We start from the raw sequence: 27,668 nt of genomic DNA, 5'->3' as shown, positions 1-27,668 counted from the left end.
AAATCAGATCCCAGATTTATATCCAAAAATACAAACTGTGTATCTCTTCTGCAGGTTCTGTGCACCTGCATGAATCCATGCATACACACACGGTACTGGCATAGAGACTCACATATTTCTCACAAAAACAGCCTCATTTCCCAGGACCATTAACACCTTGGGCATTCACTACCACGATCTCCATCCTGTATCAGAAAGGTGTTGCTACTCTTGGTTTTCCACTACTGAGGCTGAATCTGGATTACTGTGTCCTGATTTGGGCTCCCAAGCATAGGAAAGGCATGGATGCACTGGAATGGGTCCGGTGGAGGGTTACTAAGATGATCAAGGGCTGCCATGGCCCCTGAGATGGGTTTGTTTACCCATCCAAAGAGGAAACCCAAGGGTGAATGTTAATGCTGCCAACCACTACATCAGAATAAGTTCACAAAAAGGGTTATCAAACACTGGAACCATAACAAGTTGTGAAATACCCCAACCTTGGGCAGGACTTAGCCAATCTGATCTAACTTGGCAGTTGAAGCAAACCATGAAGCCAGCCATGTGGGAACAACCTCCCCACAAAAGTCATTCTGTGATTCTGTTATCTGGAACACAAGTTAGTGTGATAACACAAGCTGTGATAACTTAACACTTTCTACTACATGGTTCCACGCAGGTGTTGTCCTTTGGGGAAAAAAATAGTCTAATAATAAATTAATAACAACCTGAAAATATGCTAGTTTAGATATAAAATGTATTAATTTAGATCCCCAAACTCTCCAAAATGAGGAAGAGATTATCAACTAAACCAGAATGAAATGTATCATGCATAAAGTGCTCTCAATGTGTGTTGTAATCTGCAGCACTTACTCTGGTTTTTTGGTGCCTTTTAATTCCATTTTTTTCTCTAATCTTAAACTAAAGCTATGCATAAATATACACTAACATTGCCTCAGAGGTACACCAAAAATAAATTTACACAGAATCCACAGTGAAATAAATTAATCCTTGGCACTATGTCCTGTGTGTAATGACAAAAGGGATGAATACAACCCAAGCACAAGTAATCCCAATGCCAGATGCAGCTCCTTTTTAGAGTCCTCTATTCTCTCATTTTCTTGCCATCTTCCAGCAGTGGGACACCTGGTCAGGCTCCAACTTTCCAATTATTGCATTTTCTCCAGAGCTCCAGCTCTCTCTAACCCATTCCATGGGTTTTCAAGGTGACCCACTATGTTCTGTAGGAGTGGTCTGGCCTTAATCTAAATTTTCACACCAAGTTCAGCCAGCAAATCTTTGCCCACTACTGCATCAGCTCAGCTCTTCCATGTTTCTTATTGCAAAAAAATTTTACATCAAAGACCATTTCAGAGGAAAGGGCTGCAAAACCCAGGATTAACAGTTGGAGCCATCAGTGCATCATGAAGCAATATCTGTGTGATTACCAGACAGATTGCTGCTCCAGGGACAAAATGCTCTCACACTGCAGCCACTACTCTGGCCTTTGATCCATGTGCTGACTCTTTAATCATGAGCACTTCTCAAGATGCAATTGGTAATGCAAACAGTGGCTTAGTTATATGCAGAAAATATTTTCAGCATGATAAAAATGTTCTGTCATGTTCCCAATGTAACAGATGTCCTGTTTAATTGCACTTGAAATGCAAAAATATTTGGAGTTTTGCATAATAATCAAAATAGAAAGTTGTATAATAAACAAAGTAAATGCTGTCTTCAGAGAATCCCAGAATGTTTTGGGTTGAAGGGACCTTACAACTCATCCAGTGCCCACCCCCTGCCACGGGCAGGGACACCTTCCACTATCCCAGGTTGTTCCAAGCCTCACCTAAGCCGGCCTTGGGCACTGCCAGGGATCCAGGAGCAGCCACAGCTGCTCTGGGCACCCTGTGCCAGGGCCTGCCCGCCCTCACCTGGGATAACCCTGCCCTCTGGCAGTGGAAGCCATTCCCCCTTGTCTTGGCACTCCAGGCCCTTGTCCAAAGCCCCTCTTCAGCTGTCCTGGAGCCTCTTTAGGCACTGGAAATGGCCCTCCCTGGAGCCTTCTCTTCTCCAGGTAACACCCCTAGCTCTCCCAGCCTGGCTCCAGAGCAGAGGGGCTCCAGCCCTCATCTCCGTGACCTCCTCTTAAACTGCTCCCAGAGTTCTGTTGCAGCACACCTCTCATTAGGGGTAGAAATGAGCCAAGACAGACTCTTGTGAAAAGGGTCAGTGTCACAGACAACATGAAAAGGGTCCCAGTTTATTCTTCTCTACAATTTAGCCATCCTGACTCTGACTACAGCAAGCTCCTGCTGCTGGCTGCCCTGGCAGACTGACTGCAGGTATCTCCTGCTCAACTAAGACTGCATGTATTGGTCTGCACGCTCTGGCTGCAGGCTTTTCACCTTCCTGTAAATCCTCAATCCAGCCACCACCTTATGGCTACTGCCTGGAGCTGTATGTTTCCATCAAGTACTGTCTGTCTTCTGCTTGTGACCAGTGGGTCAAGCAGAGTTTGAGCTGTGCTGGCCTCTTTTACAGAGCATTAGATTCTCATAGGCGCTTGTGAAGGCAGTTCAGCAGCAGACACTGTGAGAAAGCTGCTTCACACCCTACCTTGAAAGGAAACATGCAGCCTTTGCCCCCACCTCCTCCATCTGCAGCCCTCCATGGTAAGCCAGATCCAAAAAACCCCACTAGTTCAAGAACAAAAGCTATTTCAACATATTTCAAGTCTAAAAGTCTCCAGTTTCTCTCTGTTTCTGAAGCACCAAGTAGGGGCCATGAACTCGAACCCTCTGGCCCTTACCATGTTTGACTATTGCTGTGTGAAGAAAAAACAGACCAGCACTGAAACAAGATCTAGATTCCATTTGCTCCAAGAGGGATGCAGCCTGGCCCCGGAGCTTACATTGCATTTATCAGACAAAACTTCCCTGTTTCAGAAATTTCAGTTCCCTTTGCTAGGGTAAGAAAACGTAAATCAGTTTTCTATGTTCTGTAGTAAATAAAAACATACATAGAATTCAGACTCTGAGTGAGGAAGATTTTAAAATTTAGCGTGTCTTCCACTTTTTCTCCTTCTTCTCCAAATGGACTCCTTCTCAAAACTAACTGCATGTACCTGGAATTAAGGCAACCTGAGCTGCTGAATCATACTTCTGATGGATAATACACATTAAAAAGCAGTTAAACAATTGCACACCAAAACCCAGCTTGCTTCCTTATTATATACAGAAAGATGCTGGTAATGTATTTTACCCAATTGCTTTTGTATATCAGAACAGTCTCCAAAACTGGCAAAAAAAACTGTAGCTCATGCACAATTTGCATGCTATACGGGAACTTAAACATATATTCACCACTATTCATCTTTCAGAAATGCAGGTTTATGCAGAAATTATGACAATATTTCTAACTGCAGCAGAGGTTTAATTATGAAGGATTTTAAGAATCATTGGAATATGATTTCATAAAGAAAAACATTTTTTAAATGTTAATGGAAAATTGACTCTTCTTTACTATAACAAAAAATAATGTTAGAGATCGTGAAGAGGCAGAGACCTTGCTTAACTGGCACTGATCTTGTATAAAACCTTAACCCTGGTCTACAGTAATTGAACCCAAAGTCCCTTTAAGCTAGTATTAGAAATTGTGTTTTTATGGGCTCTGACAAAATATGACTTTTTTTTTCCTTCAGTGGTCCTCTGCAGGGAAGTGAAACCAACATTATCATAATTTTAAACCAATTAAAGATCAGTCACTTCATGTGATCAGTAACTGTACTCTATTGAGATGGCATTTTCAGCCTCACACAGAGTCATGAATATGAATAAACCTATAACCAAATTATATTTAGTGTAGTAGTTATAGGTTTTATTCTACTGGTACACAAATGAAGGGATGAGTTATACAAATCAAGATTGTCAAACAGCATTTTAATGCCTCTGAGCAGCCCCAAGTTGGGTAGGTTACCAAAAAGCTACCTTTACAATTAGAAGAAGGATCACAAGTTGTTTTGCCTTCTCCCTCCTCAAAATGTCAAGACTGCATCAGTTTCAAAAACTATAATTACCTTCCCCCTACCCAAAGTAACAGAATTTTCAAAATAAAATTAGAAAAAAATATCTTTAAAAAAATCAAGCTAATTGGTTCTAAGCTAATTAAATATCTTAGGCTTCTTTGCTTGTTGTAGGAAAAGCACCTAACTCCCAGGCTAATTATACTGCTCCTCACACACACCACAGTGGCAAACATCAGGAAGGTGAGCACTTTCTAATATTGGTGGGCACTGAGATTTGGCAGTCAGGTATGGCCATGAAGCCTGGTCTATGCCAGTGACTACAACTTCAAAAATAACGAGACGCTGGCAGAGTTAGTGAATGTAAAGAAATAAGTATTGAGGCCATACTTTACTAATAGAAGTAAAACAAGATTTCTCTTATTAAAAAGCCCATTTATCAGTTGTCTCTGGGAAAAGAAGAATCTGTCTAAAAGTTATGCTGGCTAATGTTAACTACAAAACAGAACTTGGATGCATGTTGCAAATAAAAATAAATCAAAGTAACAAGCACACCGCAGAAATTATCATCACAACTTATTGAAGTACTGGAGACACTCTTCCTGCAAAATCTGATGAAGACAAAGCCTCAACTCCTAAGACTAGATAAAAGCATAATCTATACCACTGTATTTAAACATTTGAAACAAGAGTGTAAATCTCTGCAGGATCACTACAGAAGGAGCAAAAGCAAACCAAGGTTCAGTTGAAGAAGTAATGTTTTATAGCACCTGCATTCCAATACAGGATAAAGTGAAGTGGATTTGAAACTTATTTCTATTGAATCCAGTACACATTTCAGATAAAAAGTGTTTCAATAACTAACAGAATGAGAACAACATTTGAGAGGTTCTTACCATGACCGTTCCTCTGCATATCAGGTGCCCCAATCTCCACATGGCAAACGAGGCTCCCCAGTGCAATAATCATGCACCAGTGATGCCCAAGGCCCTGGAAGACTAGAAATTAGAGTAGAGTAGAACACCACAGAGGTCCCTTCAGCCTTAGAAGTCCAATAGTGTGTGCATGCAGTTACTTTTCTTCTCCACTCATCTTTTGCCATGTGCACAAAACAATTCATATAGATTGCAAGCAAGCAAAGAAACCAAGAACTTTGAAACAAAACAGGGTTAATTTCTACAGCTTACATGATAATTGCCAAATGAGCACATTTACCCCAGCACCATGGAAGATGTGCATTGCATGAATCAATGACACTGCAGAATAAGGCAATGATGGTGCAAAATAAATACTGCTTAACACCTCTCTTGTATTCTATTCTCCTCAAGAAGCTGTGGGGATCTCCTACACCTTCTGGCTGAACTGTGCTAGAGATGTATCAGTTTCTCTGGACAGGAAATTTCTCACTTACATTGATATAAGAACTTCTCTGGGAGTAGGTCAAGTAGAAGTTACACAGGATTTAATTTGCTGATACACCCTGGGTGAGATGCTACCACCTGGGTTTTGCTAGCACCAGCAATAAAAAACTTACTTCCTGTAGCCTGAAATGCAGTTCAGACTTTCTACTGGAAATTTACAGACCAAACTCTCAACACAGCCTAGTGTTTAGTAATTTACTTTTTAGCATATATTGGGGGGAAAAAAAAAACAACTTTCCTTTTATTACTTTCTTCAGTATTTCACTTTCCCTCCTGGAAATGCTTTTGCTTTTTGTTCTCATTATACTCTATCACATTGCTGATTTTCTTCCCTTTCATTTTTTCCTTTGGGTTAAAGCAATTAGTAATAAAAGTCACATGAAGGCCAGAAGTAAAGAAGCCGCCCTGCAGCCTAAAGACTGTGCTTGGAAAATCTGTCCTTCAACTGGACAGGTCTGGTGGCCTGGAGAGAAGACGGGAGATGAAAATGAGCAAATCTCTCTGAATCTTCAAAGCCAAAGGAGTCCTGCTGCATTCCAGGCACTGGGAATCAGCGGGGCCATCCCCACAGGAGGGACCCACTGCAGTGATCACTTTGGGGACCTTTCATGGTCTCTTGGAAGCATATTTGCACAGAAGTTCATAATGTCATCTTTTCCCAGGTTTGTGTTAAAACATGAAACCTGCACAAGTCCCAATGCCCTGGGCACTCATTACTTCCCTGCTGCTGACAGCAGCTTTCAGAGCTTGCCTGAGCACCCCCCGTCAGAGGGACAAGCAGCTCCAAAGGCCTTCAAAAGCTCCAAGAGAGACTCTGTGCCCATGCTGTGGGTACAGCACACTCACTTCTTGGTCACTGGGATCCAGGTACACAATGCATGCATCCTGTCCAAGCACAGAGATGGTTCTTTGGATTACTTTTCTCCTGGTCATTCATAATTTAGGAGTAGCTACTCACTGCTCTCTGTACAAGTCAGACTGTTTCTGGCTTTGCATTATTTCTGACGGTGTGGCTAATAATTTACATGACATTGCGTCACACAAATATTAAATAACCAATTAGCAGGATTAATAAAATGGAGCTTCCACTTCCCATTTCTGCTCATTAATAGGTACATCAGCCCTGCATTAGGAAACAAGTTATGCATAAAGCACATCTGCTCTAAGTCCTGCTTTAAATTATAGCTGCAGGGTTAATTGAACACCCCAATCTAATCTCTCAGCACTGGCAGTGTATCATGCTGTACTGCATCAGCATTTTCACTTGAGCTTATTATTTTAAACAACTACATTAAAACAGTGGCACCAAAGAGAAAAATGGCATTGGGGGAAAATATTTAAAAATAATGGCCCTGTTGAGATAACCAGAAAGGCCTCTATTTTAACAGGCTCGAGAATAGCATTTTTCACATTTCAGCACATTTCTACCAAGCTACTCCTTTATATTTCCTGAATTCCTAGTCTGTCCTATATCAAGGCCATCCTATACAGCGTATCAAGAACAGAGCAACAAAATCGCTAAGGTCATGATGATATGGAAAAGTTATCTGAATTAGATAGACACTTGAGTCTGTGTGGAAAATCGCTCCATGCAAAGCCAGTGTTCACAAAGAGGAGTCCTGCAACTTTATTCTAATAAAGGGAGAGAGGCCACTGGGGCCCACACCTACAGGGTTTTTGCTCTCAAGGTTTGGGAGGACACAGCCCCTTTTACCCTGAGCTCACTGCTACACTCTGCCCTCCTTCCTTTCCCCATGGGCTGAGGTACTAGGAAGGTACAGCCTTCCCAAACCACCCACCATATATTCCCCCTTAAATATATAATTTCCCCCCAAGTTCAGAAACTCAGGCTTGTGTGGACCCATTTGCTGTTTCAGGATTTAAACTGTCTGGGTTCTGTAACAAACCTGTGGCTTGAAATTGGTAGAGACATTAAGACTCATTGTTTGTAAAGACATCAGCACACATCTTTCCTATCAAATCCATTTGATGATAACTTTTGAGGACATGCATTTTACATCACATCAACATAGAAATATCTGTTAGTACTTCCTACCCATTACTAAAATCCTGGTGGTTCACAGAATTAATATGAATTTTTTTTCACTGAAAAAAAATCCTACATAAACTCCTATTATATTACCAATATTCTCACAAACCCTTGGGTATTACCAGTTTTGTATTTATTGGTATTCCCACTGATATCTGACTGTTTAATTACGTAGTCATTAGCATGACTAAGTCCAGAAAAAGTCACCTTATTCTACAAGGGTGACATAATTTTAATAAAAGAGCCTTTACTGAAATTCAGCCAAGCCAAATCCAAACCAGCTAAATCAGCCTTTAAGGCCTGTGCATTTTGACATACAAATAAACTGTCTGTCGCACCTTTAATCCATATGTTGCTCTCTCTGTAGCTATTTGTTGCATGGATTGTAAGTGCTGGCAATAGCTCCAGACCTCCCCCAGGCACAGGAGAACAGCCACCTCTTGCACTTAATAAAACCTAACAACAAGGGAGCTATCAGCTGTGTCAGTGTTCTGGGTCTTTTTCAGCAAGGTTCAAAACCAGAGCACTCCTTTCTCACTAAAATGCTGAAGAGAAAATGGCTCTAAAGCAACAACACCCACCACAAACACAGACCTTTAGCACCAACAGCCAGCACAAAATATTCACACCTACTGCAAACAAAAGACATACTGACAAAGAGCACAGAAGGATATGTATAGCTACTACAGTCTTAGGGAGTCTCTGTGCAAGCATATTCTCATTTTTCAAGTTTTTTGTTTCAAAACCGGTTGATTTCTTAGCAAATCACTGAATTCTTTTCAATGCAAACTGTGTCTGAATTATAAGTCAATGGACCAAAGAACTTATTCATGGGGAGTGGTTTTGAGAAATCTTAGTGTTAGGCAGCAAAGGTAACTCTTCAAAGTAGGGAAGTGAGGAGGACAAAGCACTCAAACCCTTCTAGTCTCAGTCCCCTCACTAAAATGCCAGATAGGGACAACATCTGACTCACCTTCCAGTGTCTCAGGAACGACACATGTTTAATAACATAGTGAGTAAAAAAGGCAGGAGCCTCCTCTCCGGGCAGGAGCAGGCAGTCAGATTCCAGTGGGAGAATGATGGTGCTTAAGGCAAGCAGAGCAGCTGGAACCAGGAGCCTCAGCTGCTTGCTCACAGGCCCAGCAGTGGCTGCTGCTGCTGTCAGCACGCTGGTCTGCACTGGTAGAGGGTTGGAAACGTGTCATTGACAAGTGGGACTGGAACAGCAAAATTTATCAGATTTCTTTCTGATGTCTAGACAATAGTCAGTGGCAATATTAAAGACGCAATGACCATCGCTCACTTTTAATCTGGTCTCTATTCCAGACTCATTTCCTTTAGTGAGCACAACCTCATGGCCAAATGAACTCACCCAGCAAACAAACACAGGGTGTAGAGGTCACCTGGCTCTAAATCTGTATTGAAGGGTTGAAATTTTCTAAGTACTCACAGATACAACTAAGACTGTGGGTAGGCCATTGCTGACACAAGAGGGTAAACTTTAATATGGATTAGAGAGATGGAAATAGCCTGGCACACCAAGAAGGTATTCTGCATACTACCTAGTAATTAATCTATTTAAAATGCAAAAGGAGAATAATTTAAAATGTCAGTTTCAAACTCAAAGAGATGAAACCAACAGTGAGGTCAAATTTGAAACAGAGAAATAAGAAGAAACAGAAAGCCAGCTATTATGGCTCCAGAATGATTTTATAAACATCCTCTATTGAATGAGGCCTTATAAAAATGAACAGAGAAAGATCTCCAACAGAGCCAAACCAGCAGGTAGGATGCAAATACAAGTAAACAAAAAGCAACTGAAGAGTGGCTTGTAGGTATTAAATTAAACTTCCAATATTCAAAATTTAATGTAAGTTCTTCATAAAACATGCAAAAAGCAAAAATTAAATATTAGAGTAATAAACTCACGGCAGTTGCCTCACATTGGAGATCTACCTCCCTACGCCCAAAGAAATACAAGCAAACAGTAGCAACAGTAATTCAGTAGCAACAGAAAATCCAGTGAATTTACTAATTATCTTTTTTTTAAGCCTCTACCTTTGTTTTAATCATAAAATCCCAAACTGAAAGTAGGACCATAATATGAGTTCCTCTGATGTCTTCCCTCCCTATGCAAAGACAAGAAAGAAAAACCCCACAGCCCCAGCACACCTGTTTTTAATCATAATAGTGTTTATGGAGGGCAGCATGGAGCTTGGCTCAAAGCTTAGGTCAGGTATAACCTGAGCAACCCGCAACTACAGTTCATGAGTTAGATAGATTTAAGCACTGATTTCAAGACCAAATCCACAAAATACAAATTGAATTACAGCTGTTGGAGGACAATCTGTAAATAAGACATTGCAGAAGTTTGTACACACAGACATTTCATATTTTAAGTGCTGGTTTGAATGCTTATACTGCAATAACTGGGCAGATGCTGTTTTTAAGCCCCTTCTAACAGAAAAAATGCAACAAAATAGGACAAGGACAGTTTGCAGCATGTTTTTCATCATTGATCTTATGGGATGTTGACAGACCAAGTTCTTGTGTGGGATGGGGTTTTTAAGTACAATTGGAGATTGCAATTCTTTATCAATCCTGCATCTGACACACAGTCTCTTTGGCTATACCGAATTGTAAAGGTTTTCAGAAGTTGAAAAATGACTACATTTGCCAACAACATGTTATATTTATCAACTGTGTGTCTTCAGGAAAATGAATTTGCCATGCTGTCAGAAATTGTCTGCTTTGGGAGGTGTGATTAAACTTTAGCCATTGGTGTAGAAATGTAATTCTTTCTTGCAGTTCATTGCTTTCCAGCTCAGAGGTTTATTTATGGACCAAAGATTATATAAGACCTTAAAACAAATTGTGGGTGTAGCAATTGTTTATAAAACTGTTTATAAAACAACCAAATCTGACTGCATGGATTGAATAAAAATTTGCTTTTGCGTGTAAGCGTGCAATGAAGAATCTTTATCTCACTCACGCCCCAAAGGGAGCACATGGCTGGCAAACAGCAAAGGAATTGAACTTCCCTGCTTGCATTTTTGTGAGCAGAAGCTTGCAGTGTGCAGAGGAGTCCATAGACACGCCAGGGCAGCAGACTCCATACAAACATTAGCAAGAGGGAACCCATGGAGACACCAGGGTAAGCACATCTCAGTCTGGGAGAGAAAGGCAGGCTGCAGAGTTCACTGATCTCCACTCATACCTGCTCAATCTGCACAAAGCTTAAGGGCTGGGACTGATTTCAAGTTCAAGGGTGTGACAGGACCTTTCACCCCCCTGACACAGAAGTTTCTCTTTACTGAATAAGGCTAAACTAGGCCAGAATAAGCTTGCCTTGTGGTGAGTTATCCTGGCTGAAAACATCCTTAGCCAGCAATAAACAACTTGCCTCGAATGCATGGGGAAAGATAAGCAAAAATCCATGACTGACAGACACAGCACTTTCACAAACTATAAAAGACCACTAAAATTTTCATAAAATCAGAAATCTCTTACATACTCTCTGAGTATATGGAGAGTTCTCCTTGAAAGTGAAGACGTCCACCTCGAGTTATACTTCCCTGGGATTGAGAGGAAGGAGACTTCCATGCACCACTATCAGTCATTGGTAAGTGACATTGGTTCCTAATCTATACTAGTAGTTCTTTTTCATTTATCCCATGTAGTAAGTAAGCCTGTTAAAGCCTTACATCTGTTTTTCCTTGTGCCTATTCAATAAATAATTCACATTGTAATAGACCTGGATTGGTCATTTATTAAGAACTGGCGAGTGAGAGTGGTTTCAGGGCGCTGGCCGCCTGAATAAAGCTGCTGCCCACTGCCAGAGACCTGAGCAAAGGCAGGGGCTGTCTAAACTCCCTCATCTCATTCATAAAGGGGAACCTTTTTTCAAGAACTGTGAAAAGCAACAAAGACAAGTAGGTTTGAAACCATTTAAGGCTGATCCAGAATGGCTGCTGCTCTTCTGTCTGGCAGAGGGACCTCTGCTAGGCATCACACATTTTGGAGGACCCAGTGTTTCTCTCCTGGTCAGAGGCCAGCCTTGGGAAGAGTGGTATGGAACATGAAGGCTGAACGCCTCTACCAAGGCACAGGGAGCTGCTTTGGTGCCACCTCTGACATTGCATCATGCCCCAATCACCCCATAGCCATCTGCTCAGGCCTTTACAAGTGTTGCTATAAGGATAGCTGAGCACCAGCTGTCACCATGGGGCTTTTCATGCCAGGGATAGAGAGTTTTGCTTTTGAAATATCACACCTTCAAGGTCTTCTACAGATGTTGTCTCTCTCCAGGAAAGTCATTCCAGAGACTCTACTAGGGAGCAGCTCCACTGTCCTCCTCCCCTGTGGAAATACAAGAGTGTATCTTCTAGGTTCTATTGAATGTCATAAGAAATAAAACATTCTCTGCAGATCTAGGGAGTACAGATCCCAGTCCTGATGGCACCAATCTCAAATTGCCAGTGAGTAAAGTATGAAAAGTCTGGCGTTATTAATCTGTCATGCACTGCACGACAGCTCTTGAAGATACTCTACCATAACTCTTTGCCTATCACAACAGCTAATCTTTCATAAGGCTAATACTTAATCACTAACATTTTTGTTAGGCAGAAAAACTAAAAGACTCAGTCCTCTATGTATTACATAATTTCTACCAAGGGATGAAAGCAATGGGATTGTTTTCATTAACCTTTCATTCTTATAAAAGGACAAAAATCGATATCAAATTTATTCAGGCAAGTGAAAAGCAATCTCAAGTGATTTCACAAGAGATTTCACTACCATTGCTTTTTTCCTCCCACAAATTCTTATTAAAAATATTATGATCTGTCCAAATGTAAGACAAATAGAAAAGGCAAGATACTGTCAGCTCCTCAAAGGCACAGGATTAAACTGCCTTTTTACAGCTGGATAACTGTCTTGCTAAAAATATTGTTTTCTTTGGGATCCTAAGCAAGTCTGCACCATCTTACGGACAAACTGTGATTCACTTGTTGCACAATACTAAGCTGATCTCTTTTTTAAAAAATACCTGTGATACAGATTTTTTCTTTTGGCAAATTAAACTATCTTTTTGGTGTACTTTGCCCTTTTGTGCCATGAACAGAGGTTTGAATTACAGGGATTTCTGTGCACTTTCTGACTTTGGTGGTACTGTTAAATATTCCATGACATTTTGCCTTTTAAAGAACTGACTTTGAATTTACAATCAAACGTCTGACAAAAGCAATGATAAAAACTCACAAAGTAATTTGGCAGCAGCTCCATTTTCCACAGAGGACAAAAAATGCTGAAAAACACCAAATATGATTAATAACTGTTTAATCTGTGACTTGACCCCTTTCCATGAATTCTCCACATATCCTTTCAGATCTGCCACAATGCTGTGAGAGGGAGGGAGGGAGCAGGGGCAGCCCCAGCCTGGTGCATCAGGCCCCACTGGTTCCTACAAAGCCCACCAAACTGGACTCTTTTTTTCTTTTTTCTTTTTGTTACAGTAGCCTTAAAAATATCTTTAAAAATAAAATTCTAAATGGCTTCTATCAGTACCATTACTCCATAGGTGTATCTTTACTGCAGCTGTTGACTTTTGAGTAGTTTTGGTCCCTTTGCCCACAGTGGTCCTTTTGGAGAGTTTGAGGTCAGTCATAACTCATTTTCAAAAGTTCAGCATCTAGGCAAACTTGTGAATTATTTTCACTATGCAAAACAGATCTAAGATTACAAAAAGTTGAGCAGAATTTGAATGCCAAACTATCACCCATCAGCAAAGGTGTTTGGAGTAAGATCAGCTCCTGGTGCTGCTTACCCTTATGGAATTGTTTGAGTTAAACATCATCTCTCTACCAGTGGCAGAAATTAGGGGTGCTGAGTCCACCAGGGTGGGTTTCTAAAAGCCTCAGCTGTCCTCTGAGCTCTGCAATCACATTGCACAGGGACATGCACCTCCTCTTCCACTTCCCTGTGGCGGTACAAAATTTTGTGTGTGTTTGCTTTGAGGAGGATAGAAATAACCAGTTTGTTACTTCTTCCATCATGTTTTCCACTGGGCAATGGAGCTTGTGGTGTTGGGAAATGTGCAGGTTTCCCTGGAAATATTAATGGATGGAAAAGCAAACCCAAAATTGCAGCAACGTGCTGAAGGCCTTAATCTGCATTTGGGCATGTTTCAATAAATCTGTGCCCAAAAATGAACAAAAAGACGTCGAGATATACTCGCTTCTCTAAGAAGAAATCTAGACAAAGGCCATTTAAATTCAAGTGAGAAAGCACATAAAAACTCCCAAAAACACCTCCAGGTCTTTGTGAATAATATTACAGGCTACAGGGCAGGCAGTGTATGCAAAGTGCCATCAGGCAACCTTTGGGAATACAGCATGTAAGATAACTGTGACCTTAGAATGTCAGTTATATTGGAGAACCACTGAAATGCTAGCAATGCTGTTTGAACTGCTAAAAAAATTCCCAGAATCAGTAGTTGGATTTATTCACTGTAAATTAATTGTAACACACAAGAAGATGAAAGAAATTATAAGGGACAAAAATTTGCCAGTTGATAGGATCTGATTCTAGTAAATATCTTCTTCCATTAAAAAAAAAAATTGCTGTATAAATAATGCCATGCTTTTAGGATGCTGTGTAATTCACAATCACCTAAAAGCAGGGAAAAAGATAGCAAGGGAATATTCTGGGAAAAAGCGAAGAGGTTCTTATTTTAATTCTGTTTAAAAAACAACATCAGGACAACAAAAATAAGTATTTGGAGGTGCAGAATGCACTTCAAAGCCTTCTCATTTTCTCTCAGCAAAGTGTGAGTTGGCAGGTGTGAAGGACCTGCCTTTGACAGGCTATCAATCTACAAGGATGACTCTACTGCTAATTAAATTTAGCTAGGTTAATCACAGAAATACAATATTTATATTCTCATTTCGATTATTTATACAGAAATTTCACAGAAACTTATAGCTATTCTCAAAGACTACTTTTATATATATAATTATAAATTTATGTTTTTAAAGTTATGCAAGTGAAAGTTGAAGCCACAACACACAAAAACCCATTTCCTGCATGGAGTCATCAACAGACTCATCAGCAAGAAACTGATTAGCAGAACTGCAAGAAGGGCCAGGGGTTATGTCTTAGTTTAGAGAGACAAGTTTATGAGAAAAACACTTTGGAATGAGTGTTTCCTCTAAAAAGAGTTCCAACAATCCCTTTCTCTCAATAAGAAATTAATACTAGTGGATGAAAGTGAAAAAAAATCAACCATTTACTAACAAATGGGATGCCCATATGGCACCAAAAAAAAAAAAAGCTAGATATTGAATTGTCAGACCTTACTTCCCCAAATACATGTACACCACACTGGCACAAAAAAAAAACCCAAATGCCATGGGAAAAACAAACAAACCAACCAAAAAAAAACAAAAGAAAAATAAAAACCCACACCACACAACCAACACAACAGCCACAACATGGCAGGGAAAAAAAAAACAACAAACAGCTCTGGCTCCCATCTCAGGGAAGGGAAAAAATCCAAAGTGTTCATGCAGCAGCTCAGGCAAAACAGATGAGAACCTGGTGAATCTCTGGCATGGGTCCCCTCTTCACAGCAGATGAAGCTGGTGGATTTGGTGTCTTCTCTCTTGTTGGCTCAGCTTTTCCAAGGGCTGGGGCTGGGATGGAGCAGTCCCTCACCTTCCAGCTGGTCCCCAGCTGATTCACCTCCTGTCAGTTTTTCTCTCTGATCTCAGACCAAAACCGAACTGTTCAACTCAAGGAAAAAAAAAAAAAAAAAAACAACAACAAAAAAAAAAAAAACAACACTGAAGGTTTGCTAGGTTTGCTGTCACAGTCTCCAAGGCCAGGGAAAAGGAAAAAACACTTCTTGTCTAAGCTAAGCTAGCTAAGCACAAAAAGGAACCCAGTCCACATGCCGTGCCAGACACCTGGAGAATGAGCTTTTGAAAAAACCCACCAAGGAGCCCCAAAGCTCCCCCAGACCCACCTTAAAACCACAGTAACCATCTCTGGGCACAGAGCAGATGATCAGGGAATAGAAAAACCACCCCCAGACAGATCAGCACCCTAGTACAACTCCCCAGCGGACTTGAAATGGGGATTTCCTGAAGGGGTTATGCATCAGAAAACATTCAAGCCCCTCATTTCCACTCCCAGACTTGCCTCTTGCACATCAGACAGCAATTCTAGAGTCCAAGTTTGCCAAAGCATCAAATGCATGTCAGCTTTTACCAATCATTAGAGACCAATTATGTCTGTGCACTTGGAGTTTGCTGTCAGACATAAGGACTAAGGACTCATATTTAACCTAGCACTGCTTAAGCATAGGGCTAGAAAAGGCACAGATGACCACCACTGAGCCCCTAGCAATGCAGAACAGACATTTGTTGTGCATGAAAGATGTTCATCTGGTTTATCCTCAAAGAACCCCACAGCATTCTTTGGAAGAACTCTCATCAAAAACCTTGGAAGAAGATGGAAGTGCTACATTTTGCCATGCCAATGTATGCTACTGCCTAATTATTTCACCTGTAGCTACCCAGAACCTGCCTCACTGCAGTTTAAACCCCATTTCTCCTCATGCCACACACTCTGACTTACAGGAGTCCGTGGATATTTACAATCTCTGGGAACTAGTCACTAGTGTCCCCAGCCCAGACACATACCTTCTGCATTGTAAGACACAGCCAACCCCAAATTATGTGCAGATCACTAGGTGCTTTCTCACTAGTGGAAATTTTTGTTTGATGAAAGGAGTTTTAAATTCCACTGGGAAATTGCACAGCTTTTAGGGTAGCAATGCTCTTCCTGGTCTGCTGCTAATCAAAGCTTCAAGTCCATCTAGGTACCAGTGCAGATGACTGCCTATTTATGCTGAAATTTTATCATGATAGTTACCCAAAAAAAAAAAATAAATCTCATCTGCTACTTTAGGCTGGCTTTGTCTTCAACAGCTCCTCAGCAAGCCTAGCTTCAGGATCAACTGAGCCCAGCTCCTTTTCTGGGCCTATGTCCTGCTGCATTCTCCAAACCTTTACACTTTCACTCTTCCACATATCCTCCAACTGGCTCAGCTGTGCATTTAACTGGCTGGCTTCCATTCTGCTTCATGGTACATTGAATACAGTATAGACATCAGATTTGAGGTCCTCCAGATATTGCTGTGGCTAATTTCAGATTATCCATGCTTTTCAAAAGCTCCTCACTCATATGCAAAACCCTTCCAGTTAACAGCACTGGAGCTGCTGCCATTCCCATCACTGGAGTCTCAGTGCTTCCAAATCAGTTTAAGGATGTAAAAATACTAAACTGACTTCGTGTCCCTTTGCTCACAGCAGCTGAGGTGCAAGGGAGAGGAAAGAAACAGCCCACATTTACTGTGCTCTTTCCAGGCTGACTCCCCAACATTTACAAGAACATCCCTTGTCGTTCCCTGACTCCAAGGGCAGCGTTTAAAACTGTGAATTTCAACAAGTTTTAACAGAACTTTTTGTTTAGATGAAATATGATGCATGTATGCTCCTTTCACCAGAAGGCAGAGCACCAGCATGGCTGATTTATGGCCTCTCTCAATGGAACCAGGGTACAAAGTTGTTCTGCTCTCACTGCAGTCAGTTGAGGACATCAGTGGGCACATGGTCAAATAGAGAGAGCAATTAAACCACTCGTGCACAGAACATAAGCTGGGCTTCTGTCCCTCATCACAAAATGAGTACAGATGGCACCCAGAATTAATCAATTATTCCACCTCCAGCAGTTATCATTACAATTGTTTTTCTTTTTTAACTAACCATTTTGGGGAGAAACAGAACTCCTTAAACATCCCTCATTCTCTGTCCAGAACAAAGGGAGTTTAGCGCTGACACTCTCTGAGGCAGATACAAAAGAAGGCCAAAAAAAAGGATAGCAGGGGACCATGCAATCCTCCTTCAGCTCCATGTGTGTCTCCATTCCTGAACCAGGAATAAGTTGAACCAATGAAGGACATCCAGCTGTATGAAAGCCCTATGAATGCCTCCTCTTGCCAACATTTTGGTCTTGACAAAGCTGTCCAGCATCCAGAAGGAGGTGGGTGAGCACAGGAGCAGTGCTTGGCTACAGCACAGCCCCCTCACCAACAGAAACTGCCACTCACAAGCCCAGGGAGAAATCAAACTCCCTTCTCTACAGAAGGTCCACGCATAATGTTCCAGAGGATGTGAATTATAAACACCTCTCCTTGGCAATTCACCATCAAACCTTTGAATAACAGAGTAGTCAGGCACATTAATTATGGCTAGGGCCAGTATTTTATCCTCAAGAAATGCCTTTGCAGCAAAGAGAGGTAGGTGGTAGCTATCCAGAAGGAAAAAGGCTGTGGTTTTGCCTTACAACTACTCCCAGAAGAAAGGCCAACTAGACAATTGCACTAAATAGACTCAAAGAACAGAGACTGAGCACTTTACAAACTCCCCTGCATCAAAATGTCATCACTCAGAGGTCCAGGATGGAAGCAAAGAGATGCCAGCCACTGACAGACACCCTTGACTATTGGCTTTCTTATCCCACCAAGGAACTGGGAAGTTTTGGGGATGGCAAAGCTTCCCAAGATTGGGATGCAGTAAGGCACGGCTGGAATTCAGTCCTAAGGGCTCCATGATCTCTCTTCTGCAAGTTCAATCTTGTTGCAAAAAAAAAAAAAAAAAAGCTAAAACTTACTTAGGATTTAAACACTCTGCCCTCTCCATTTCCCATTCCTTGGATTAAAATTTTCTCTGATTGAAATGAGTTATGAAGAGAGGGATCTTCGTGATGCTTTTCATTTTAAACTGTTGTACAAGTATGTTTGTCTCATATAAATTTAAAGAATATATTGTAGAATTTATTTATAATGTTGATTTATATACATCCTCGGTACACTTTTTATAGGCAAAATTCTTGCAAAAATAAAAATAGAATATAATGACTGAAATGGAGAGAATCTGTGCATTAAATCACCAAGCATAGGCAAAAATATTTTGTCACAAGTAACAAAAAAACACAGATGGGGGAAAAAATCCAAATATTCAGGGAATAAACATATTCTGGAGAAACTACTATGAGAAGCCTACTTAAAAAGGATTTGCAGTACAGTTATGAACAGCATGATCCAACAGCAAAAGACAATGTCAGTAAGTACATCCATAAAGTGCTTCTTACATGGATGAGGAGGATTTCCTTCTTTCAGTGCAATAAGAACAATGCACAGGACACCCAGAGTACAGGCCAGGCCAGCCCTATTCCCAACACAAAGCATACCAGAATTTAACCCAGTCTCTAGTCTGAGAGCTAAAAAAATTCCTCTGGGGCTCCCAAATATTCAACAGCTGCAAAAAATGCACTTGTTTATCTGGCAGTATTTTCCATGTCTCTTTCATTTTCTTGTATTGCAGTGTCTGCTCTCCTGGGAAATTAAGGAGTTCATTTTATTAGAAGATAGCCCTCAGCCCTTAATTTACCTCCAATTTATTCATTTTATTAGCTACAACACTGCATCTTTCTTTGCTTTTGAAAAATCCCATTTTCCAATCCAAACATTCTACATTTATCACAACATAATTGCTGATATTTTGGCTATATGGTTTTGGATGGAAAACATTATTTTAAAGATATGCTACAGAATATACCCCAGTGACAGGATTGTATTCTGATTTGCTTTTCTTATATGCATTAATTGAACTTTCACATAGCATTTTTAATTTTGCAATGACTTGGCTGTCTATCTTCCAGCTAGTGAAGCATAGCTGTCCATCTATCTTACACAGTAAACTTGCTGCAGTCTGATAACACACCTGAATCATCTCCATCTTCAGTCCCAGGCACATTCAACATATTTTATATTTGTAAGCTTATTCTAAAACACACTTTGAAGTTGTCAGTGGTCTAAAGCCAGAAAATCTTTAACCAAAATACCCTTTCTATATAGGGATGTTTCTGACAAATATCCCTTTCTATACAGTCAAATTGCTAAAATGTGCTTTCTAATCCTGAGTATTTTTAATAAAATCTTGTTAGAAAATGAGGAGGCATAGAAATCTATAATAGTCATTCTTTACAAAAATAAAAATCAAAAGAGGTCCCATTCTCCCCCTTGAGGAAGTTTGCCTCTTTTATATCATATAGATTTACATACTGAATATTCAGTATCAGTTACCCATTTCTCTCCAGTGCCAGAAACAGATCATTAACTTGCTTTTTTTTCTCTTAAATATGGAGTTAGACAAATTAATTTTCCACTTGCTTTGAACAGGAGAGAAATTCCTGATTAACTCAGAATTCAGGCTTCATGAGGGTTAAGCTTGAAAACTTTTCCAGGCACAATGGCAGCAGCACAACTGATAATTTTTACCATTTACAGATCTTGTACTTGCTCAGCTGAAGGCACCCAGGGCCCCTGAAACGGGCATCCACAAGTGGGGGCACTTAGATGATTTTCCTTATATACCCACAGCATTTTCCCAAAGGAGAGCGTCGTTTCATCTGATCTGAGTTACTGTGAATCAAGCTGTTCTGTTTCCAGAGCAGAGCATTTGCAGCCTGTCAGAAGCAGTGAGTTTCTGCTGGCATATTTTTTTCATCTGACACTCCACTAATCACATTTCAACTCGTTCTGCTCTTCATTCATCAGTTATGTTGGATCTGAACTTCCCCTTACTGTCACTGGGGGGAAAAAAGCAATATACTGCAGCACTAATTCCCTTCCTTTTCATTTAATTTTTGATTTCTGCATCATGAAAATGCTCTGTAAAATTTGCTTAATGTGTTTCATTTAAAACTGCTAATCTATTTTGGTATAAGATCTAAACATTTATATGCCTCTGTTATATTCTCAGCAAGTGGAATATGATTAGCAATTTTTTCTCCAAGGATGGGTGGGCAGCACCTCTCTAGAGCTATTTTATTCTGTATCCCCTTATCCCCAAAGGAATAAGGTTATTCACATGAAAGGAAAGGTTCATCAGCACATCAGTGCCCAGATTTTGACTCTACTGCCTAGTGGTTCACAAGCTCAGAAAAAAACCATTTCCAGCACAGTCTGAGCATTTTCCTGTGGGACTCATTACAAAGAGCAGCTTGGTTCAGTCATCTGCTGGGCTGGCTTCTCCTCCCTCAAAAATAACTTGATATTCACCGGGAATTTTTTGTAATTTTTATTGTATGAAACCTCAAGACCAAAGATCTCACATTAAGGTTGAGTGATATGCTGCTTCTTAGGGACAAAAAGCCAGAACCATTTTCAACTTCTCACACACCACTGAGTTTGAACACTGAAGAATGCTTCTTATCACAGAATCCCAGAATTAACTAGTTTGGAAAACACCTGTAAGATCATCTAGTCCAACCTATCCACAGGGACACCAGGGGTTCTGTTATTTCTGACAATAGTAACAGACTTCTGGGGAGGTCCTCGGGGGCTGCTTTGGGGACTTCAAATGCATCAACAAAACTAAAAGTGGAATCTCTCATACCACAACACTAAGAGAGGGGAAATTTAACATTAGAAGGGATAAAAAAATAAAGTAAAAAGCTTAGTAACAGTAGAGGGAAAAAAATAACCAAAACAACCCACATGGTATGCACTGAATGTTCTTTCTAGTTTTCTGCCAGCATGCTTGCAGAGTAGGCTTTGAGGACATTCAGAATTTAAGGGTGCAAACAGGCCTTTAACCTCAACCAAAACCTTAAATACCAGCTCCTCTCCCAGTCTGTTCTTGCTGCCTTTCAGCACAAATCACCTTTAGAACCGTGGCAATAACCTGGGTAGCACCTTAGACCTCTTCCTCCTCCTCCACAGCATCACTTTCCAGTCATAGTGGTAACCACAGGCACAGAGACATCCAGCAACATGTCAGTATTTTCCTTCATGACTTATTTGTGCTATTGCCAAGATGCTGCTGTGAAGGTCCCCTCAGTCCTCGGAAACTGCCATCACAGCAACAAGCCAAAGCCAATACACACAAAGGCTAAAGAAAAGGGATTTAAAGTGTTTGCAAGAACCAACCTAGATAGAGTCAGACCACTCTCTGCTCTCCTCTACAATGAATAAATACACTTTAGAGATTCCAAATAAATCTGGAGGCTGTAACACCAGATTTTCTCATCTTTCTCTGCCTCCTTAACACAGCTGACTGCAGAGCTGTGTCACAAGTTCATGTGTGAGATCTTCAGCATCCACCTGCTGCAGAATCCTGGCTAGGCCCAACATGTGGACTGAAACGTTCAAAACAAACTTGTCCGTGCTCTGAAAACCATGGAGAGGTTTTCCTAATGATTTTTATTTCCAAATTGATGGTGTGTGAACAGAACCATGAGGAGCAAAGCCTGCAGTGAGCTCAAGGACATGAGGCAGCCTTTTCTCTCCTGCCTCTGAAACTTAAAGAGCTGACAAGTGAGCGGCACTCAACCCAGCTGCCAAAGATTGAACAAAAAATCTGAAGTAATCCTGCACAGATGTAATACATAATCTGTGATTGCAAACATGAGCTAAGACAAGCCCATGAGCAGACATATTAATCAACCCCACTTCATGGACACAAGTAACACAGAGCAGAACTGACAGATGCATTATAAAAGTGAAGACAACCAGCATTTCTCTGCCTCATGTAGAGATTTTGTTTTCCAGGTCTTCCTTGCCTTAAGTGATGGTAATAAACAAGCAAAAAGTAAGAGATGTTTCTCCAGTGCCTCTTCAAAGATTGAGGTTTCAAAATTAAAGTTTTTAATTGCCTATAACAAAAACTTTAAAATCTGCTTATTTTAGAAAATTAGGTACCCTGCTGAAAGTTATTAATAGAGCTTATAGTTGATATACCAGGTGAGCAAGCAGGCCAACACAGGCCAACCACCAGGCACTAACAAACGTCACTCGCCCTCCTCTGCCACAGCTGGGCAGAGGAGAGAAAAAAATTAACAAAGAGTTCAAGATAAGGACTGGGAGAAAATATTCTTAGGGCCAAACAGGTTCAAATTGAAAAGTATCAAGTAAATCTATTATTAATAGAGTCAGAGGAGGATAATAAGAAATAAAATAAGGCCTTCAAACAGCTTTTCCCCTCAGCCCCTCCCTCCTTCCCACCGACAGCCCGGGAGGCAGAGTCTGGGGTTTTGGTCAGTTCATCACTGAGATTTTCTGCTGCTGCTCTGGGAGAGGAGTCCTTCCCTGTGAGACCCTGGGGTCCCTCCCATGGGAGACAGTTCTCAGTGATCTTCTCCAGCATGGATCCACTCTCAGGAGCAGCAGTTCTCCCAACACTGCTGCAATGTGTGTTCCACACATGGGCAGACAGTCCTGCTAAATCTGCTGCGGCGTGGGTCACTGTTCCATGGGGTACAGCCCCCCAAGGACAGGCTGCTCCAGCCAGGGAGCAGGGGCCTCTCTCTCCACCAGGTCCCACTGGGTCACAGCCTCCTCCAGACATCCACCCACTCTGGTGTGGGCACCTCCTCCATGGGCTGGGGGTGGATCTCCGCATCCCCCATGGATCCCCACAGGCTGCAGAGGAACCTCAGCTCCAGCACCTGCAGCACCTCCTGCCCCTCCTTCTCCACTGACCTTGGTGTCTCCATGTTGTTTCCCTCACATGTTCTCACATCCTCCTCTTCTCTGACTAAAAGAAAAACTCTATGACTTTGGTTTTATTTTCCTCTTAAATATGTCATCACAGAGGTGTTACCATCATTTGTAACTGGCCCAGCTTTGGCCAGCAGCCTGTCCATCTTCAGAGCCATCAAGGATTGGCTCTGCTGGATGTGGTGGAAGCTTCCAGCAGCTTCTCACAGGAGCCGTCTCTGCTACCGAAAACCAGGCCATGCAAACCCAACACAACAGTGCCAGAATCTTTTCTGTACTCTGTTGTCTTTTGCCATCCTGGCTGCTCCTAGGAGGCTGCTTGTGTCCCTCCATGCTGGTCCTGCTGCCATGGCCCTGCTCCCTCACTGGGCAGCTCTCTGAGGAACTTCCTCAGGCATGACCCATTGCACTCAACACAGACCTCTCCCATCACACTCATGAGCCAGTGCTGGGCTCATAGAGGTGGTAACCCCTTTCCTGTGCATCTCATAATTATTCTGGATATTTCTCCTACTTTTCTTTTTTCTCTCTCTCCTTCCTCTTTTATAAATAATAAAGTTGTATTATAGCTTTGGATCCCAACATTTAGGTTCATTTGTGTTTCTAACCCTAAGGCACACAAGCAAGCGCCAAGTTCCCCCACATATCCTGCAAGAAAGAGAGAACTGTGTCCCTAGAGACAATGACTTGAGAGCAGACATCCCTGGAGGTAACAGCAGATTATCTTGGCTTTCAGTACCCAAGGATAACCAAGAAAGCCACCCAGGGCAGTTGGTGAAGTTACCCAAGCTGCAGACATCTCAGAGGAACCTGTGATACCACTGAGCCCAAGGCAGTTCAATCTTAGCCTTTTACAGGGCTTTGACTAACCTGTATTTTATAATCTATGTCTCAATTACTGGAGGACAATTTTTTTATTTTTAAACTGTGTCTTGCATAAGCCCCCAGAAAATGAAGATGGCAGGTATTCCCATCTGACCATCTTGCTGTGAAAATTGCCATCTCATGCACCTAGTCCTATTACATCAGCTCATGAATACATCTCCACAAGAATGGCTGCCAAAAACATCTGTCCTTGCATAATTAGAGTGCCCAAGTCTAAGAGATTAATTAATGATGACAGAGTTCAAAATGCTGAGTGTGAGCAATGAACAACTTAATGCCATTCTTACTGAAGAAATAATTTTTCAGCCCAAACTAATCCCTGGTTTGTTCAGAAGCATCTCTGCATATATTACAGCAAGTATGTTAGGTGTCAGTTTTTAGTACATTTTCAGAGTTTTTGTTTAGGAAACGACAGGTAGAGTGTGCAGGACATTAGTCCAAGTGTACATGATGAAATACCACTTTTCTCAATTCAATAAAAAAAACTAAATCCTGTAACTTAACTTCAGTCATTTTAGAGATGTATATATGTTCTCCTTCATTTTAAGCCATAAATTCTCCATAAATTTCATCATTTGACCTCCTTGTGGAAGATTGTGGCATTTGAACGATAAATGAATAGTTTGTTATGAAACACTGGCTCTCTGCAGAGGTGCTCTGAAACAATACATTCAAGAAAAATTGGATTTGCTAGAAAGACATTCTATTTTCCCTTTTGGGATAAATAACATCTGACATTCAGCATCACTTTCAGTTTAACCAGAGCAAAGAAACCACCTAAACTCTCATTGACAGTCACAAAAAAGCTGTATCTGAAAGGTCAACTACAACAAAAACGGAGAAAAACTTAAAGAAACTTGGACTCTCAAAGTACAGAGTTTAGTTCCTACTGCTGCTGTCCAAGACGTTGCTGGACACTGAACAAGCCATTTTCCTTTCTGTACTGCTGCTCTCCTTCACACAAAGGGACTCATTTTTAAAGACAGTAAAATGATAGATGAAAGGATGAAGTCTCTTCTGAAAGGCAAGTCTCATTTTTAAAAGTACAGAACATTCTGTCCTCAGTATAGCAGTATTTTTCAAAGGGAAGACCTCTATTAATGAGAAAGGGGATTTTGAACTCTTTAGAACTAGAAGCATTTTTTTTGTATTAACAGCAAAAGGTGTCACAAATACACAGCAGTTCATCAGAAAGTTACAAGTAGCCTTATCAGATGCTATCTACAGCAAAAGTTAACCCACCCTTTGTTATTACACTTCTTTCTGTAAATACCATGTTTGATATCCAAACAAAAAAACCAATAAAAAGTTTCAATTGACTTGCCACTTAAGCTGAAAATCAGTCAATAACTTGTTCTGGCAGTGGTGAGATATCCCAAACAAGGTAAATTATCAGCAGCTGAGGAGCCAGGAGCTCAGACAATTCTCACTAACAGATATGCTTGTTAAAAGACTTCTCAGAGAAGCTAAAACCCAAAAAATAAATAAATAAATAAATAATTTTTTTTTTAAAAAATCAAGTTTTAATAGTCCAGGGCAACTGCTGGCCAGTTTGGAATATTCTCAAAATGACCTGAGGTTGTACTGATGGAAAAGTGGACTCCAGTTCAGTAAACTGGCTGCCAGCAACTCAGCACCTTTCATGAGCAAACAAAGGAACAAAACCAAACCCAACCAGGTTAACAATGTCACTGGAGAGCTCATTAGAGCATCTTTACTTTGTCTGTTTTCATGGAGGTAAAGAAACCCCACAAAAATAAACCAACTAACAAAAAATCCTGGTTTATTAATCAATCATTGTTGCTTTGTGGAAAAAGGTCCTGCTTCCAAAACAATCCCCTCCCCAGCCTGTTTCCTTTCCTGTTATTAGCACCACTGGCAGTTGTTATCTACCGCATTTAAAATGTGTTCAATTCCTTGTCCTGTAAAATTGCATTAGAAGTTTTTCAGACTTGATCTCACCACACACATCTATGCACTTAACACACTGCAGGCTGTCTTGCCAGTACTGTCAAACAACTAAATGAGAACAAACATTTTCCAATGTTTTGTTTGGAGAAAGTGGAGTTGCCAATATAGCTTATACACAGTTTGCTGCTCCCAAGGCAGCAAACCTCTCCCAAAGTAATATCAAGGTGTTTTTTCCTCAATCTCTCACACAACTTCTCCCAGTTAAATGATACACACATTACTCACACTCCTTTCATCCTCATCTTGGGCTTTTCTTACCCAGACTTACACCTGTCTAATTGTCTCTCCTTCCAATTCAGAATACTTCCCTCCTGTTGTCAGGAGAGACAACAGCCACATCAACCTCCCAACTGCTCTCAGCTGGAACTGAAAAGTCACTTCTTAACTCAATAAAATAAAAGGCGTATGCAATTCTTTTAGCTACGGTGACTTCATTTTTTTTCCTGGAGAAACAAACCTCCAACAAGCACCCTCAGAGAAAACACAAACAGTACATGGTGCCATTCCAATAGGATGGTCTGTTCAGACCCCTACAGAATTAAAAAAATAACATCTTGAATAGAAAAGAATGCACAACCTCAACAGAAAAAAATGAGGTGGGATAAACCAGTGTCATGGTTTAGGAATGGTACTCTCCAATTTAATTTCATTTCTCACTAAAGAAACCCCCACACCGCCCCTCTCCCTCCAATGGGAGGCAAAATAGGTGAAGATCACAGATTGAGATAAGAAAAAACTACTGGAAACAGTGATAAGAAAATGAACAGTGGGAACAACAAAATTAATAACACAAGTGTACAAAAGAGAGAGTGAATCACATGCAAAAATACCCATGACAACAATACCAGATAGTTCCCGTGCCACTTTTTCCTCCACCAGAACCCCTTCTCCTCTGAAGAGAGTCCCTTTCCCCCACCCCAGCAATGACATTAGGTGGTATAGAATGGGTCCTGGCCATGCCCCTCTCAGTCACTGCAAACATTAACCCTGTCTAGGACAAAGCCAGGACAACCAACATAGAATTTAAAGACTTTTTTTATAGCAGCCCATTAATTTTGTTTTAAAGAATTTATTGCTTTCATTAGGCTTCCTCTCCTGATGTGAGAAATTTTCATCAAAACCTCCCCACTATATGGCTCATCATTTTCCATACTTATGCTCAGAGCTGGACCAATGCAATACCTGCCCATGGCAGCAAATCCACTTTTACTCACCAGAATGAACATGTGCTACAATTTGCCAGGGGCTATGCTACCAAGCAGATGGCAAACATATAATTCCACATACCAGCCCTCCGTTATTTATTCAGAGATTCCTCAGAAAAATGTCAATTTCTTTCTTCTCACATTTGGAGATTTTTACTATGAGAAAATTCATAGGAGGCCCACAAAAATCCCTTGTTATTCTTGGGAGTTGCCAACACTGGCATGAGGTCAATACATTGGCATAGCAGGAGAAGAAGCAGGAGCCAAGAAAAGCCTGAGCCACCAAGAACATCCTGGCATCCATTTCTGGCAGCTGGGAGAAGCTCATGCATCACAGCTGGATCCCATTTCCATGCACCTACCATCAGTACCAGAGGCTCTGGATTGTTCTTCCCCAAGCACCTCAGTCTGGCTCTGAGTGTCAAGTCAGACTTCAGAGCCCAGGCACTTGCACCAGCTCCTGCAAATAAGGTGTAAGAGAACATGCAGCCCTAACAAGCTCATTGCA

The 27,668-nt window shown here is 41.0% G+C and overlaps 1 long non-coding RNA gene across 2 annotated transcripts in view; it reads right to left on the bottom strand.

Moving 5' to 3' along the window:
• Nucleotides 1–10,649: 10,649 nt before the first annotated feature.
• LOC132076382 (uncharacterized) overlaps nucleotides 10,650–27,668 on the bottom strand; it is a 55,809-nt gene continuing 38,790 nt past the window's right edge. Inside the window, exons 2-4 of one of the 2 annotated variants that reach the window (XR_009418902.1) lie at nucleotides 15,068–15,255; nucleotides 12,734–12,779; nucleotides 10,650–11,833 (exon numbers count right to left, since the gene is read on the bottom strand). This is a non-coding gene — a long non-coding RNA (uncharacterized LOC132076382). Of the gene's footprint in view, nucleotides 11,834–12,733; nucleotides 12,780–15,067; nucleotides 15,264–27,668 lie in introns of both variants that reach the window. The other variant, XR_009418901.1, reaches the window with a different exon arrangement.

This window comes from Ammospiza nelsoni, chromosome 8 (genome assembly GCF_027579445.1).
Source record: "Ammospiza nelsoni isolate bAmmNel1 chromosome 8, bAmmNel1.pri, whole genome shotgun sequence".
Lineage (NCBI taxonomy): Eukaryota > Metazoa > Chordata > Aves > Passeriformes > Passerellidae > Ammospiza > Ammospiza nelsoni.
Note: the sequence above shows the minus strand (reverse complement) of the source record. Positions and strands in the feature narration are given on the sequence as shown.